Raw genomic sequence first — 15,412 nt, 5'->3', positions numbered from 1 at the left:
TGATAGGGCCCTAGTGCTCGAAGAATATTATGTTTGAGTCATATGTATTCTCATTGTAAACACAATGCTTTTATGAAGTTTTATAAGGCCATGTTTATACTTTTGCCTGAAAGTAGTATAGTGCCTCCTGTGCGGCCGTTTATGTATACATGTGTATAACCTGAAAGATTGCAGCCGTCGGCTTCAACCCCCACGCATATAATGCGGAGGTGCTCGCGAAAAACGCGTGTTCACACTTAACCCAACGTCTTGGTCCTATTAAGGAGGTGATAGCATAGAGAATGAGGCAACCGGACTATAATGCTTTAACACTTTCACTTAGCCATAGGAGTTTGACAGTGGGGCTACTAGATAGCCCCTGGCGGCTCTGCACTTTCCCGATCGCGGGGTGTGTACATGCCTGGCCGGAAAACGACCCTTCGTTAAGGCGGAGGAATTCTAACATTCCGATAGGTCATCGAGTGGTTGACCAGTCTCACGCTATATCATGACAGTCAGTTTTTGGCTTTCTCTACTGAGGTGCTCGTCCGGATGAACCAGGGCACAATCGCAGTAGTTCTCTTGGTGCTACCTTAGCCGATAAAGCGGAACGTAAGGCACCAAAACACAGGAGCTGGGAAAACCCAACATTTGACCAAAGACAATGATTCGGAGCTGATGCATATAAGGCCAAACTCGCGACGTCGAACACTCCCTAAGGTATTCGGTCTTTATGGTATAAACCGGGACTAAATAGTGCCCTTTGTAAGAAGCCCCTTGTGTCCAGGTACGTGCATTATTCTGACGTGGCCACATGCCAAGACATCAGCATCCTTCTCAATTGTGCTGAGAATTCGGTGGATGTGTATCAACAAGAGATAGTAAAAAAGGTTTACGCAGGGTCTTAATCTAAAAAGAATCCTTGGAGCGGGTCCCTGCTGCACATCTGCGCCTGTGTCTCCGTTGTGCCGTATCCTGGACGGGTGTAGCACGATGATCATCTGTAAAAGAGAGGAACTTAGGTGAAAAAGTTGTCGTGCAAAGATAGTTTTTAAAGAAACCATGTATAACTAGAAATGAGTATAAATTGCCACTTGTCTGCGCGGCGGAGCCCCTTGTATTTGTAATAGGGGTGTGGCCATCAATCCGGTATAAAATTACATATAGCAGCGCCGGACTCGTCTAACCGCGTCCGTGGTCTTGACGACCTATCAAATACTTTAGTTGGAGGCCGTTTTTAGTGTGCGGCTGCCAAGGCAGTCGCATTCTCTTCGGCGCGCAAGGATCGCTTAATACTTCCGTTCACTGTAATGATGCCGTGGACCGGGCATCTTGAGCGTCAGGGAAGCGTAATGTGGTATTGCATTAAAGCGAGCAAAAGCTTCGCGTCCAAGTAGTGCTTGATAGCCACTTTGGAACGGAGCGATGTGGAAGGTTAAATGTTCGCTACGGAAGTTATCGGGGAAGCCGAATATAACCTTTAGTAGCAGGGAGCCCGTGCAATGAGCCCCTGGGCCTGGCGTTACTCCTTTAAAGGTAGTATTGCTATGGCAAAATTTTGTTGGTCTAACCCCATCTCGCGGATTGTATCCTGATATATTAGGACTGCTGCCACCGTCCATCAGGACTCGTGTGAAGTGATATCTGTCAATTATTGGGTCTAATACCAGAGCAGCCCATCCCGCGCACCGGATACTTGATGAGTAATCACGATGGTCGAAAGTGATCGGTTGAGACGACCAGTGGCAGGACTCCGCGGTGATAGGCCCTTGGGCATATTTTTCTGGGAGTGCTGTTTTGTTTCTTCCCATGATCACGTGTAACACGTTTACTGTTTTGACTTCTGATGGAAATTTCTTTTGTTCCCCAGTGTCTTGCTTGAGAGGCTCATCCTCGTCTTCGCTTGGTGTATCCTCCCCTTTGTGTACGGCGTTGAGCTTGCCGGACTGCTTGAAGACCCAACATTCTCTGTGGGTATGATTAGCAGGTTTACCAGGGGTGCTATGGATCTGACATATTTGGTCCAGAATTTTGTTTAGGCTGGACAGTTCGTCTCTGGCGCCTTTAGAGGGCGGCTTTTGCTGACCTGGCCAAGAGCTTTTAAATCCGGCGTTTACTGTCGTGCCCTTCATGCCGTCTTCTTTATTCCGGCGTTTGTTATTGCTATTGCGCCATGATTTCCCGTTTCCATCTCTAACTTCAGATGTACCGGGGTCGCTGGTGCTGCATCTGGCTAGCCAACTGTCCTCACCCGCGCAAAAGCGGGTCATGAGGCTTGTTAATGCTGCCATTGTTCTCGGCTTTTCTTGGCCGAGGTGTCTGGCAAGCCATTCGTCACGGACGCTATGCTTAAAAGCTGCCAAGGCTTCGGCGTCCGGACAGTCGACAATTTGGTTCTTTTTAGTAAGAAACCTGTTCCAAAGCTTTCGGGCTGACTCTCCGGGCTGTTGAGTTATATGACTCAAATCATCCGCGTCGGAGGTCGGACATAAGTCCCTTGAAAATTTGCCCGAAAGGCGTCTTCGAGCTCTTCCCAACTTCCAATGGAGCTTTCGGGGAGGCTCTTAAGCCAGTGCCGAGCTGGCCCTTTGAGTTTGAGGGGTAAATACTTAATGGCATGGAGATCATCTCCCCGAGCCATTGTGGATATGGAGGATATAGTCCTTGATCCAGACCCCAGAGTCTGTTGTTCCATCATATGCCTCTATGTTTACGGGTTTGAATACCTCTGGAAATTCATGGTCCAGCACCTCATCGGTGAAACATAGGGGGTGTGCGGCACCCCTATATCTGGGTGTACCGCGTTGTTCGGATGTTTGTTGTGTTGCATCATATGCTGGAGCACGCTTGCGTGGTCCATAGATGGATCTAGTTTCGCCGTCCTTTTGATGCGAGCCCTCGCGTAGACCGCGTATTGGCTTATGTGCGGCGTTGCTTGCCGCTTTGTGTTGGCCGTGAGGTCGTCTATCCGGCCAGATGGTTGTTTTAATTTTTGGTTGTGGGGGTCTAAGGCCTCCTCATCAAATTCAGGTATCAACTTCCGCTTTGGGTAGCTCTTGGTGGGGCGATTGCCGCCATACTTCGCTGCTGTGTTGAGTACTTTACTCCATCTGATTTGGAGTGTGTCCTGCGCAGCCTTGAGCCTTTGCTTCTGCTTTTTCAGACTCCTCGCGGTGGCAACAAGCCTTTGACGGGCATTCTGCTGCTCCAGGTGCCTGTCCGGCGTTATGTCGTCCGGACTATTATCTTTGACAGAATTGGTTTGTTCGGTTTGATTCTCCATATTGCCGTGGCCCGACAGTGGTTCGCCCTGCTCCAACGCTGGGTCTGTGCGATCGTTATTTCTGCCGAGGCGGGATTTGGGGCGGCGCTTACGCCGCCGCTTTGACTGCTTCTGGTGGGAACAAGCCTTCGTTGCGTCCTTCCGTTCCTCATCGTCGTCTTGTTTTGGTGTGTCCACCATGTATACGTCATATGATGAGGTGGACGTCCAGCGCCCTGTGGGCGGTGGTTCCTCTTCGCCTCCCACATCGTCGTCCATACCGTCGATGTCTTCGGAGTCGAAGTCGAGCATGTCGGTTGAGTCATCGACAGTGGCTATTAAGTGGGTGGTGGGTGGGTGTCGAATTTCTTCGTCGTACGCATCCCGATCTTGCCGGACATAGTTCGGCCAGGATTCTCCTGACAAGGAGAGAGACCTTAATGAGTTCAGTATGTTGCCAAAGGGCGGGTGCTGAAAAATATCGGTGGAGGTAAACTCCATGATCGGCGCCCAATCAGATTCGATAGGAACGGGCGCAGGCGGTTCAGAGTCCGTGGCCGGAGAAGGATCCGGCAGTTTAACAACACGGCTCTCGTGCAAGGCAAGGTCGATGTTCGGCTCGATCGCCGCTAAGGGTAAGGCCTCCGTGCCGGGGTCCATCCACCCGTCCGCGGAAGGCGCCACTAGCTCTGAATTGAGGGCCGGAGTGGCTGCCGGTGCGATCTCCTTAACACTGTCCAATGGGAGAACTAAGTCATGTTCATCGTGACCGCGTGGCGCACAAGGCAGAGGCTTGAATCCGTCGAAGATCAAATCTCCACGGATATCGGCCGTGTAGTTTAAGCTTCCAAATCTGACCTGATGGCTAGGGGTGTAGCTTTCAATCTGCTCCAGATGGCGAAGCGAATTAGCCCGCAGTGCAAAGCCGCCGAATACGAAGATCTGTCCGGGGAGAAAAGTCTCACCCTGGACCGCATCGCTATCGATGATAGTAGGAGGCTAAACCCTAGAAGCTAGCCTATGGTATGATTGTATGTTGTGGTTGTGTCCTACGAAAAAACCTTTCGGTTTATATAGACACCGGAGAGGTTAGGGTTACACAAGGTCGGTTACAAAGGAGGAGATATCCATATCCGTATTGCCTAGCTTGCCTTCCACGCCAAGTAGAGTTCCCATCCGGACACGAGACGAAAGTCTTCAATCTTGTATCTTCATAGTCTAAACAGTCCAGCCAATGGAGATAGTCCGGCTGTCCGGAGACCCCCTAATCTAGGACTCCCTCACTCCTTGTCTTTGTCTTAAATATGAGACTCCTTAGATGTCTGACATTTATTATTGCTCCGTGTCCTTTAATTTTTCGTGTCTGCCTACATGCATCGCTGGTATTGATTTGGTGGTGTATATGTTAACAGTCTTACTAAGTCTCAGTCAACTAGACTTCATTATGTTTCAGTCGATACTATATTCATCGAATCATATATTGAGATCCGTGCAAATTTTCTTTTCAATTTTTTTTTGTTGTTGACCGTTGGGGGTGGTGTAACTGGGTGCACAACAACTTCCTCTGGATGCTTATCATCAGGCGACTTCGAGTTTTTTCTTACATGTTATATCACTTGACCGAGAGTTTGTTAAATCTCTGTCGACTGAGATCTAACCACACCCGTATGCTAATGTATTTTATCTACAAACTTGTTGAAAGTATATAAAGTTTAACTTTAGATAAACCTAATATTTGGAGTAAATAAAAACGAAGGAGTACTGCTTTTAGCTAAGAAAACTGAACATGCTTGCATGGCTATATGATGGTTTCATCCCCAGCAATGATACCTGGCTCCATGATGTTCTAAAAAAAATCTCCACCGGCGCAGAGCAGCAATCTACAGTTCATTCTCATTGCAATCCTATAGGAGCTCAAAATCCACTCTCCTCTTTTTGAAAGAAAAAAAATCTCTCTTCTAAATACTGAGTGATGTTAGCCTCTGCTCTATCAATTCAGAAAATTGTTGCAGAAAATTTGTATTCTTCACAGGAGTGGCAAGCTCAGTTTATACTACTAGACTGTACTAGTTAGAATTTGGAAGAAATTGTATAGAGAAACCCAAAGCATTTTGCTTTATTCATGCGTGAAACACAAACAACCCAAAACATTGAGCCATGGTCGCACAGACCACACAACATGTTCGGTCGGTGCTCGTTCTTGTCTTCACTCCTGTGCCTTCTTTCCGAACCCGAAGTTTGGCGGCATGAACTCCGTCACCCTCTTCGCCGCCGGCCTGGCCTTGAGCTCCTCCCACCACGCCTTCACGTGCGGGCGCTCCACCACCAGCGACGCGTACTCGGTGCCATGAAGTAGCGCATGAGCGGGAAGTGGCTGAGGTCGGCGAGGCTGAGGGAGTCCCCGGCGAGGTACCTCGACGCCGACAGCCGCGCCTCGTACACGTCGAACAGCTTCGTCAGCTTTGCCGCGTTCTCGTCGATGGCGGTCTGGTCGCGCTCGCAGCCGAAGAACGGGGTGAGGATGCACTGCATCACGATGGTGCCCGCCGGGTCTGGTGCTGGTGCGCCTCCACCTCCAGCCACACGTCCACCTTCGCCGCCGACTCCGGCGAACCGGAGCCCAGCAGCTCCGCTTGTGCTTGCGCAGCCGTGCCTCGCGACGCGCGCGATTCTGCGTGAAGCTTCATACGATCAGTCTTTATGGGATGGAATTAGCAACCAAGTGAAAACAAGAAGAGAGGTCGACGGAAGTAGGTGTACCGAAGATGGTGAGGTCGCCGTCCTCGAGGACGGGGACCTGGCCGAAGGGGTTCCTGGCCGAGGAAGTCCGGCTGGCGGTGGTCGCCGGCCTGCGGCTCATGGGGACGAGCTCGTAGTCCACGCCGGCCTCCTCCAGGCACAGCAGCGCGCGCGCCACGAACGGCGACATCGCCCACCCGTGCACCTTCACCGCCGGCGCCGCCATCGCACCTTTGCTCTGCTCGCTCCCGCTTCCGCTTCTTGGAGATCGATGGGTGCGTGTGTGCTCTTTGATTGACTGCGCTGCACAATCGAGTTCATCACCATTAAATAGGCGCGCTGTTGCTCATCGTTTGGAGGCCGATGGTGGCGTCACTGCTTGCGTCCGGGGTTGACTATCGCTGCAGTCCAGATCCCACTGTGTTCCATTATATGGTCTCTGGCCTACACGAGCTGTCAGGTTAAATGGTGGATGCAAATGAGATTGGATTAACTACCGTGCATGGGAGGTCCCGTGCACGGTCCAGCCATTGATTGCTATGCCGTGATTCGTGCTAGACAGTGCAAGTTACCTTTTTTTTTCATATGATTCAAGGATTGTATCAATTTTATCTTTTGAACACAAAGTCAGATTTATCACCTGGTTGCACATTTGCATTTCTCGTAATGAAGCCTTCCAAACAAAATCAAACATGGTGAAACTGGTAAAAAGAACATGCTTTTTTCATAAATTTAGGAAAAAGTAAAAAATCTTTAAAAAATGGAACAAACTTGACCTACTGGCGTACTAATATAAAACTTTTGACAAAGAACTCCCTAAAAAATTTGAGCGAAAAAATATATATTCCCAAACAATATAGAGTTACTCTAATATAGTGCTGATTTTGTTTTCTTCGCCATCAATAACGAAAGGCTTTTCTTTGTAAAAAGAAATACTCGACCATTTTCGCTATATATTTAAGAGTTTTATCATGTCTCAGATTTCAATTTTAAAAACTGTCCAAATGTATTCAAGGGTGGTCTTATTTCAAAGTATTAATCGCAAGGAACACACTGACACAAACAGATTATAAATTAGACTTTTGATTCAATGGATAAATAAGATTCAAACTTCAAAATCAAATAAAGAAGACATGGGTGAGTGGAGTACTATATGTGTAATCTAAGAAGTAAAGGAAGAGAGAGATTGACTCAGGCATGGGACCCATGCACGGGGCCTCCCGTGCATGGTAGAATATCTTTTCTCGGATACGAATGCATGTTCGCTCATCGGCGAAATCGGCCAAGTACTCCATCTGTAGAAACAAGATTAAAATACAAAACAGTCCAGTCAAAAGTTCGGCGATGGTACCCTTGTTTAAGAACATCAAGATTCTTACGATACTCTGTAAATAAACTTTGTTCATATAGGCCAATTTTGTTACAGTAATGCTAATAGTAATACCTAATTTTGTTCCTATAAAGTATTACAAATTGGATTTACAAAGTTAGTTGTCGACTCATGGAGAAAATTAAAGTTTGTACTTATGATCATGGTATAAATTTAGGGTTTTTTTTAATGTAAATGTTCAAATGGCAAATGTAGGAACTTTCGTATGGTGGAAAATCATGGCAATTTGGGTAAAATAAAAATAAAAATGGTTACATGGCCAATTTAAGAAAATGTACTATGTAAAAACATATAAAAGTTAGCTCTCTTGATCATGGCAAATTGCACATAATACTACTTGTATCATGGCAACCATACATATCATGGCAAATTTACTAACTAAACCAGGCAAAAATATAGAGAAAATTCTACCTATTTTGTGGTAACTAATAGCCATGATGAGTAGAGACACATCATGGCAAAATTGTGTATAGATTTGCCATGTTGTAAACACAATACTTAATGCCATGAAAAAAACACTTTTTGGCAAAATGTGAGAACATTTGGCATGGTACATATATTAGTTTGTGTAAATTTAGCACCATGCAGACAAACTAAATGCCATCATGCTTAAAAACAAATTATGGCAACACAAAAAAATTGTGTAGAATTGTCATGATGCAAACACAAGACTTATCATGATGCCAAAAAAATATCATGGCAAAATGTGTGTAGATTTGCCGTCATGCACCTATGAGTTATCATCTAACCAGGGAATATCATAAATGAATAAAATGTTACATAACATTTCATAAAACCCTAATTTGCGAGCTTTAGACAAACATAACTAACTATGGCAAGACAACTCTAAGTTTTCCACTAATCAACAATGAGCAGGAGCAGATGCCATGGTCCAGTATTTAGATTTGCCAACGAGCTAAAAGATTGAGATGCAATGACTTTCAAATGTAGGAAATCTAGGAAGACTTGAAATTTGCTAGGTATGTACAACATGTTTATTTAGAAGGAAGCAAAAAAATATACATTTGCCATCTGACAAGTAGAAACATTTACAGAACTTCCCATTATTTCAGGGGAAAATTTCCTAAATTTTCCATGTCAAAAAAGTACAAGTTCTAAAAATTTCATGCTTTGGAAAATATTTTTTTTTGAATTTGCCATATGACCATAAGAAACACTTTTCAAACATTTGACATTGTGTAGAGAGCAAATTTTTCTTTAGAAAAGGCAATATTATTTACATTTGCCATGTCACAAGTAGTAATATTTTCAATAATTGCCATGATTTTGCAATAAAAAAATCCTAAAAGGTGTCATGTGAACATTAAAATAATTTCTAGATTTGCCATGTTATAGAAAAATAGATATTCTAAATTTTCCATGTGACCATTGTCGGTGTCAAAACCGGCGGATCTCGGATAGGGGATCCCGAACTGTGCATCTAAGGTCGATGGTAACAGGAAACAAGGGACACAATGTTTTACCCAGGTTTGGGCCCTCTCTATGGAGGTAATACCCTACGTCCTGCTTGATTGATCTTGATGAATATGAGTATTACAAGAGTTGATCTACCACGAGATCGTAATGGCTAAACCCTAGAGGTCTAGCTTGTATGGCTATGGTAATGTATATCTCCCGGACTAAGTCCTCTGGTTTATATAGACACCGGGAGGATCTAGGGTTACACAAGGTCGGTTACAAAGAAGAGGAATCTACATATTCCGTCGCCAAGCTTGCCTTCCACGCCAAGGAGATCCCTATCCGGACACGGGTGCAGTCTTCGGTCTTCGTATCTTCACAGCCCATCAGTCCGGCCCATGGCTAACTGGTCGGACGCCCGAGGACCCCTTAGTCCAGGACTCCCTCAGTAGCCCCTGAACCTGGATTCAATGACAAGGTATCCGGCGTGTAGGCCTGTCTTCGGCATTGCAAGGCGGGTTCCTCCTTCCGAACTCCAAAATAGTCTTCGGACGTATCGACGTGTCCGGACCTGTAACACACACCACACACAACCGCGAGAGAATATAATTTTACACGAGTCCAATCTGCTGACAACTTTCTAACATGACATCACATCTGTCGGTCATAATTTTGAACCGTTTTTCGTCTGCCGCTCCACGTTTCGAGACGCGGTTGCCATTGGCACGTCTTGTCAAAGCAGAGATCGTGTCCCCTTATTACGGGATTCTCATCAATACGGGCGTGGGTAACCCAACCGTGTCGTTTACACAGCCCTTGGGAGTAGGCGAATTTTAAGGCGAGTGGGGAGGCGTTCAATATTTACTGCCTTTATAAGGAGATAAGAATCCCTTTTCTTCACACGCCTTCTCTCTTCCTCTGCCCTTCCATTCTTGAGCTCCAGCGCCCAAGTTCTCATCTTCTCCGTCTCGAGCAAGCACTCAACCATGTCCGGATCCGGAGGTCAAGGCAAGTGGATGGCCTCCTCCGTCCAGGAGGAGGACATCACCGAGCTTCGGGCGGCTCGGGTACCTGGCGAAGGGAATCGCCCACCGCCTTCCGGACCAGGGACAAATCATTCCCACGCCGAAGCCCAAAGCGAGAGGTAGTATTCATCCCTCATTTCCTCCGGGTTAGGGTTTCCACTCCACCCCTTCATCCGCGGGCTGATGTTCTACTACGGGATAGACTTCCATGATCTATCCCCGAACTCCCTCCTCAACATCTCGGCATTCATCGTCGTGTGTGAGGCCTTCCTCCGCATCCAACCCCACTTCGGGCTGTGGCTCAAGGTCTTCAATGTGAAGCCGAAGGTGGTGGATGGCCAGCACGCGGAGTGCGGAGGCGCCATGGTGAGCAAGCTGGCCAATGTCTCCTGGCCGAAAAGGCACTTTCGTGGAGACTGTAAAAGAATGGCAGAAACATTGGTTCTATATCACAGACCCGCGGCACCACCTGGGCCGCAACTGCCGAATTCAACTCTGGCGCTCCCATGCGACTCACCTCCTGGGTCGAGAAGGGCCGAACTGGTGTTCGAGACGAGCTGACAGCGCTGCAAATGCTCATTCAAAGCATGGTGGATAAAGATATCAAACTCGTCGATATAATCCAGGTGATGCTAGTTTGCCCGGGATTCTCCCATGCCAAAGCCGAAGCCGCCCTCTATGGGAGTTCAATCCGAAGAAGCACCATACCCTGAAGAGGCTCTTCGAAACCACTCACGAAGATGCCTGGAGGTTGCTTTTTAAGGGCAACGAAAACACCGCCGGCCACAGATTCGGACCGCGGGCATGACATTAACCACCTCGCCAATGAGGTATGTTATTCTTACTGCATCCCTTACTTGCCTATTTCAAGGATGACTAAGCTTTTATCGTCATCGTTCTTCAGGACTGGATGGAGAGGGCGAAGCGGATCCAATGTCCGGCTCCGCTTCCCTGAAGAACCAGTCATCCCGCGTTTAGCGAAGATGCTGGTGTCGGCGCCCTACAAGGCGCCGGAGAAGAAGGCCACAGGGAAGGCCAAGGGGGTCCGGAGTGGCCCCTGATACGTCTCCAACGTATCTATAATTTTTGATTGTTCCATGCTATATTATATTCTGTTTTGGACATTATTGGGATTTATTATACACTTTTATATTATTTTTGGGACTAACCTATTAACCGGAGGCCCAGCCCAGAATTGCTGTTTTTTTTGCCTATTTCAGAGTTTCGCAGAAAAAGAATATCAAACGGAGTCCAAACGGAATGAAACCTTCGGGAATGTGATTTTCGGAACGAACGTGATCCAAAGGACTTGGACCCTATGTCAAGACATCAACCAGGAGGCCGAGGTAGGGGGCGCGCCTACCCCCTGGCGCGCCCTCCACCCTCGTGGGCCCCCTATTGCTCCACCGATGTACTCCTTCCTCCTATATATACCTACGTACCCCCAAACTACCAGACGGAGCCAAAACCCTAATTCACCACCGTAACTTTCTGTATCCACGAGATCCCATCTTGGGGCCTGTTCCGGAGCTCCGCCGGAGGGGGCATCGATCACGGAGGGCTTCTACATCAACACCATAGCCCCTCCGATGAAGTGTGAGTAGTTTACTTCAGACCTACGGTCCATAGTTATTAGCTAGATGGCTTCTTCTCTCTTTTTGGATCTCAATACAAAGTTCTCCCCCTCTCTGTGGAGATCTATTCGATGTAATCTTCTTTTGCGGTGTGTTTGTTGAGACGATGAATTGTGGGTTTATGATCAAGTTTATCTATGAACAATATTTGAATCTTCTCTGAATTCTTTTATGTATGATTGGTTATCTTTGCAAGTCTCTTCGAATTATCAGTTTGGTTTGGCCTACTAGATTGATCTTTCTTGCAATGGGAGAAGTGCTTAGCTTTGGGTTCAATCTTGCGGTGTCCTTTCCCAGTGACAGTAGGGGCAGCAAGGCACGTATTGTATTGTTGCCATCGAGGATAACAAGATGGGGTTTATATCATATTGCATGAGTTTATCCCTCTACATCATGTCATCTTGCTTAAAGCATGTACTCTGTTCTCTTGAACTTAATACTCTAGATGCATGCTGGATAGTGGTCGATGTGTGGAGTAATAGTAGTAGATGCAGGCAGGAGTCGGTCTACTTGTCTCGGACGTGATGCCTATATACATGATCATACCTAGATATTCTCATAACTATGCTCAATTCTCAATTGCTCAACAGTAATTTGTTCACCCACCGTAAATACTATGCTCTTGAGAGAAGCCACTAGTGAAACCTATGGCCCCCGGGTCTATCTTCCATCATATTAATCTTCCAACACTTAGTTATTTTTATTGCCTTTTATTTTACTTTGATCTTTTATTTCTCTTTATCATAAAAATACCAGAAATATTATCTTATCATATCTATCACATCTCACTCTCGTAAGTGACCGTGTAGGGATTGACAACCCCTTATCGCATTGGTTGCGAGGATTTATTTGTTTGTGTAGGTGCGAGGGACTCATGCGTGGCCTCCTACTGGATTGATATCTTGGTTCTCAAAAATTGAAGGAAATACTTACGCTACTTTGCGGCATCACCCTTTCCTGTTCAAGGGAAAACCAACGCAAGTGCTCAAGAGGTAGCAAGAAGGATTTCTGGCGCCGTTGCCGGGGAGGTCTACGCAAAAGTCAACACACAAGTACCCATCACAAACCCTTATCTCCCGCATTACATTATTTGCCATTTGCCTCTCGTTTTCCTCTCCCCCACTTCACCCTTGCCTTTTATTCGCCCTCTCTCTCTCCTCCTCCCTCTCTTTCTCTATTTGCCTCTTTTTGCCCGTCTCTTGTTTGCTCTGTGTTGGATTGCTTGCTTGTCACGATGGCTCAAGATAATACTAAATTGTGTGACTTTACCAATACCAACAACAATGATTTCCTTAGCACTCCGATTGCTCCTCTTACCGATACTGAATCTTGTGAAATCAATGTGCTTTGTTGAATCTTGTCATGAAAGATCAATTCGCCGGCCTTCCTAGTGAAGATGCCGCTACCCATCTAAATAGCTTCGTTGATTTGTGTGATATGCAAAAGAAGAAAGATGTGGATAATGATATTGTTAAATTGAAGCTATTTCCTTTTTCGCTTAGAGATCGTGCTAAAGCTTGGTTTTCGTCTTTGCCTAAAAATAGTATTGATTCATGGAATAAGTGCAAAGATGCTTTTATCTCTAAGTATTTTCCTCCCGCTAAGATCATCTCTCTTAGAAACGATATTATGAATTTTAAGCAACTTGATCATGAACATGTTGCACAAGCTTGGGAGAGGATGAAATTAATGATACGTAATTGCCCTACACATGGTTTGAATTTGTGGATGATTATACAAATTTTTTATGCGATTGAATTTTGCTTCTAGAAATCTTTTAGATTCGGCCGCGGGAGGCACTTTTATGGAAATCACTTTAGGAGAAGCTACTAAACTCCTAGATAATATTATGGTTAATTATTCTCAATGGCACACTGAAAGATCTACTAATAAGAAAGTGCATGCGATAGAAGAAATTAATGTTTTGAGTGGAAAGATGGATGAACTTATGAAATTATTTGCTAATAAAAGTGTTTCTTCTGATCCTAATGATATGCCTTTGTCTACTTTGATTGAGAATAATAATGAATCTATGGATGTGAATTTTGTTGGTAGGAATAATTTTGGTAACAACGCGTATAGAGGAAACTTTAATCCTAGGCCGTATCCTAGTAATTCCTCTAAATAATTATGGTAATTCCTACAACAATTCTTATGTAAATTTTAATAAGATACCCTCTGATTTTGAATCTAATATTAAAGAATTTATTACTTTGCAAAAGAATTTCAATGCTTTGATTGAAGAAAAATTGCTTAAGATTGATGATTTGGCTAGGAACGTTGATAGAATTTCTCTTGATGTTGATTCTTTAAAGCTTAGATCTATTCCTCCTAAGCATGATATCAATGAGTCTCTCAAAGCCATGAGAATTTCCATTGATGAGTGCAAAGAAAGAACCGCTAGGATGCGTGCTAAGAAAGATGCCTTTATAAGAGCGTGTTCTTCTAGTTCCCATGAAAATAAAGATGAAGATCTAAAAGTTATTGATGTGTCCCATATTAAATCTTTGTTTTGCAATATGAATCTTGATAATGATGGGACTGATTATGATCCACCTTTACCTAGAAGGCGTTCAAAAAACCCGGAGTTTTTAGATCTTGATGCTAAACTTGATGAAAGTGGGATTGAGAAGTCAAAACTTTAAATATTAATGAACCCACTATTTTGGATTTCAAGGAATTTAATTATGATAATTTGCTCTTTGATAGATTGTATTTCCTTGTTGCAATCCGTGCTAAATTCTCCTCATGCTTATAGTCAAAATAAAGCTTTTACTAAACATATCGTTGATGCTTTGATGCAATCTTATGAAGAAAACTTTATGATGAGTGGGAACCTACTATTAAAATTAAAATTAAAGATCATGAATGCTATGCTTTGTGTGATTTGGGTCTAGTGTTTCCACGATTCCAAAGACTTTGTGTGATTTGTAGGTTTCCATGATTTTGATGATTGCTCTTTAAACTTACACCTTGTGGATTCCACTATTAAGAAACCTATGGGAAGAATTAATGATGTTCTTATTGTTGCAAATAGGAATTATGTGCCCGTAGATTTTATTGTTCTTGACATAGATTGCAATCCTTCATGTCTCTATTATTCTTGGTAGACCTTTCGTTAGAACGATTGGTGCAATTATTGATATGAAGGAAGGGAATATTAGATTCCAATTTCCGTTAAGGAAAGGCATGGAACACTTCCCTAGAAATAAAATTAAATTACCTTATGAATCTATTATGAGAGCCACTTATGGATTGCCTACCAAAGATGGCAATACCTAGATCTATCCTTGCTTTTATGCCTAGCTAGGGGCGTTAAACGATAGCGCTTGTTGGGAGGCAACCCAATTTTATTTTTATTCCTTGCTTTTTGCTCCTGTTTAGTAATAAATAATTTATCTAGCCTCTGTTTTGGTTGTGTTTTTGTGTGTTTAATTAGTGTTTGTGCCAAGTAGAACCGTTGGGAAGACTTGGGGAAAGTCTTTTTAATCTTGCTGTAAAAAACAGAAACTTTAGCGCTCACGAGAACTTGCTGCCATTTTTATTTGGAAAGTGATATTTAGTTAATTATTTTTGAGATTATTAATAGATAAATTCCTCACGTCCAAAAATTTATTTTAGAATTTTTGGGGTTCCAGATCTTGCGTTAGCTACAGATTACTACAGACTGTTCTGTTTTTGACAGATTCTGTTTTTCGTGTGTTGTTTGCTTATTTTGATGAATCTATGGCTAGTAAAATAGTTTATAAACCATAGAGAAGTTGGAATACAGTAGGTTTAACACCAATATAAATAAATAATGAGTTCATTACAGTACCTTGAAGTGGTGTTTTGTTTTCTTTTGCTAACGGAGCTCACGAGATTTTCTACTTTAAGTTTTGTGTTGTGAAGTTTTCAAGTTTTGGGTGAAAGATTTGATGGATTATGGAACAAGGAGTGGCAAGAGCCTAAGCTTGGGGATGCC

The 15,412-nt window shown here is 44.4% G+C and overlaps 1 pseudogene; it reads right to left on the bottom strand.

Annotated features, from left to right (window-relative positions):
* Positions 1–5,333: 5,333 nt before the first annotated feature.
* LOC125535432 lies at positions 5,334–6,381 on the bottom strand (annotated as a pseudogene).
* Between the last annotated feature and the right edge of the window lie 9,031 nt (positions 6,382–15,412).

Source organism: Triticum urartu, chromosome 1, assembly GCF_003073215.2.
Source record: "Triticum urartu cultivar G1812 chromosome 1, Tu2.1, whole genome shotgun sequence".
In the NCBI taxonomy this organism is placed as follows: domain Eukaryota; kingdom Viridiplantae; phylum Streptophyta; class Magnoliopsida; order Poales; family Poaceae; genus Triticum; species Triticum urartu.
Note: the sequence above shows the minus strand (reverse complement) of the source record. Positions and strands in the feature narration are given on the sequence as shown.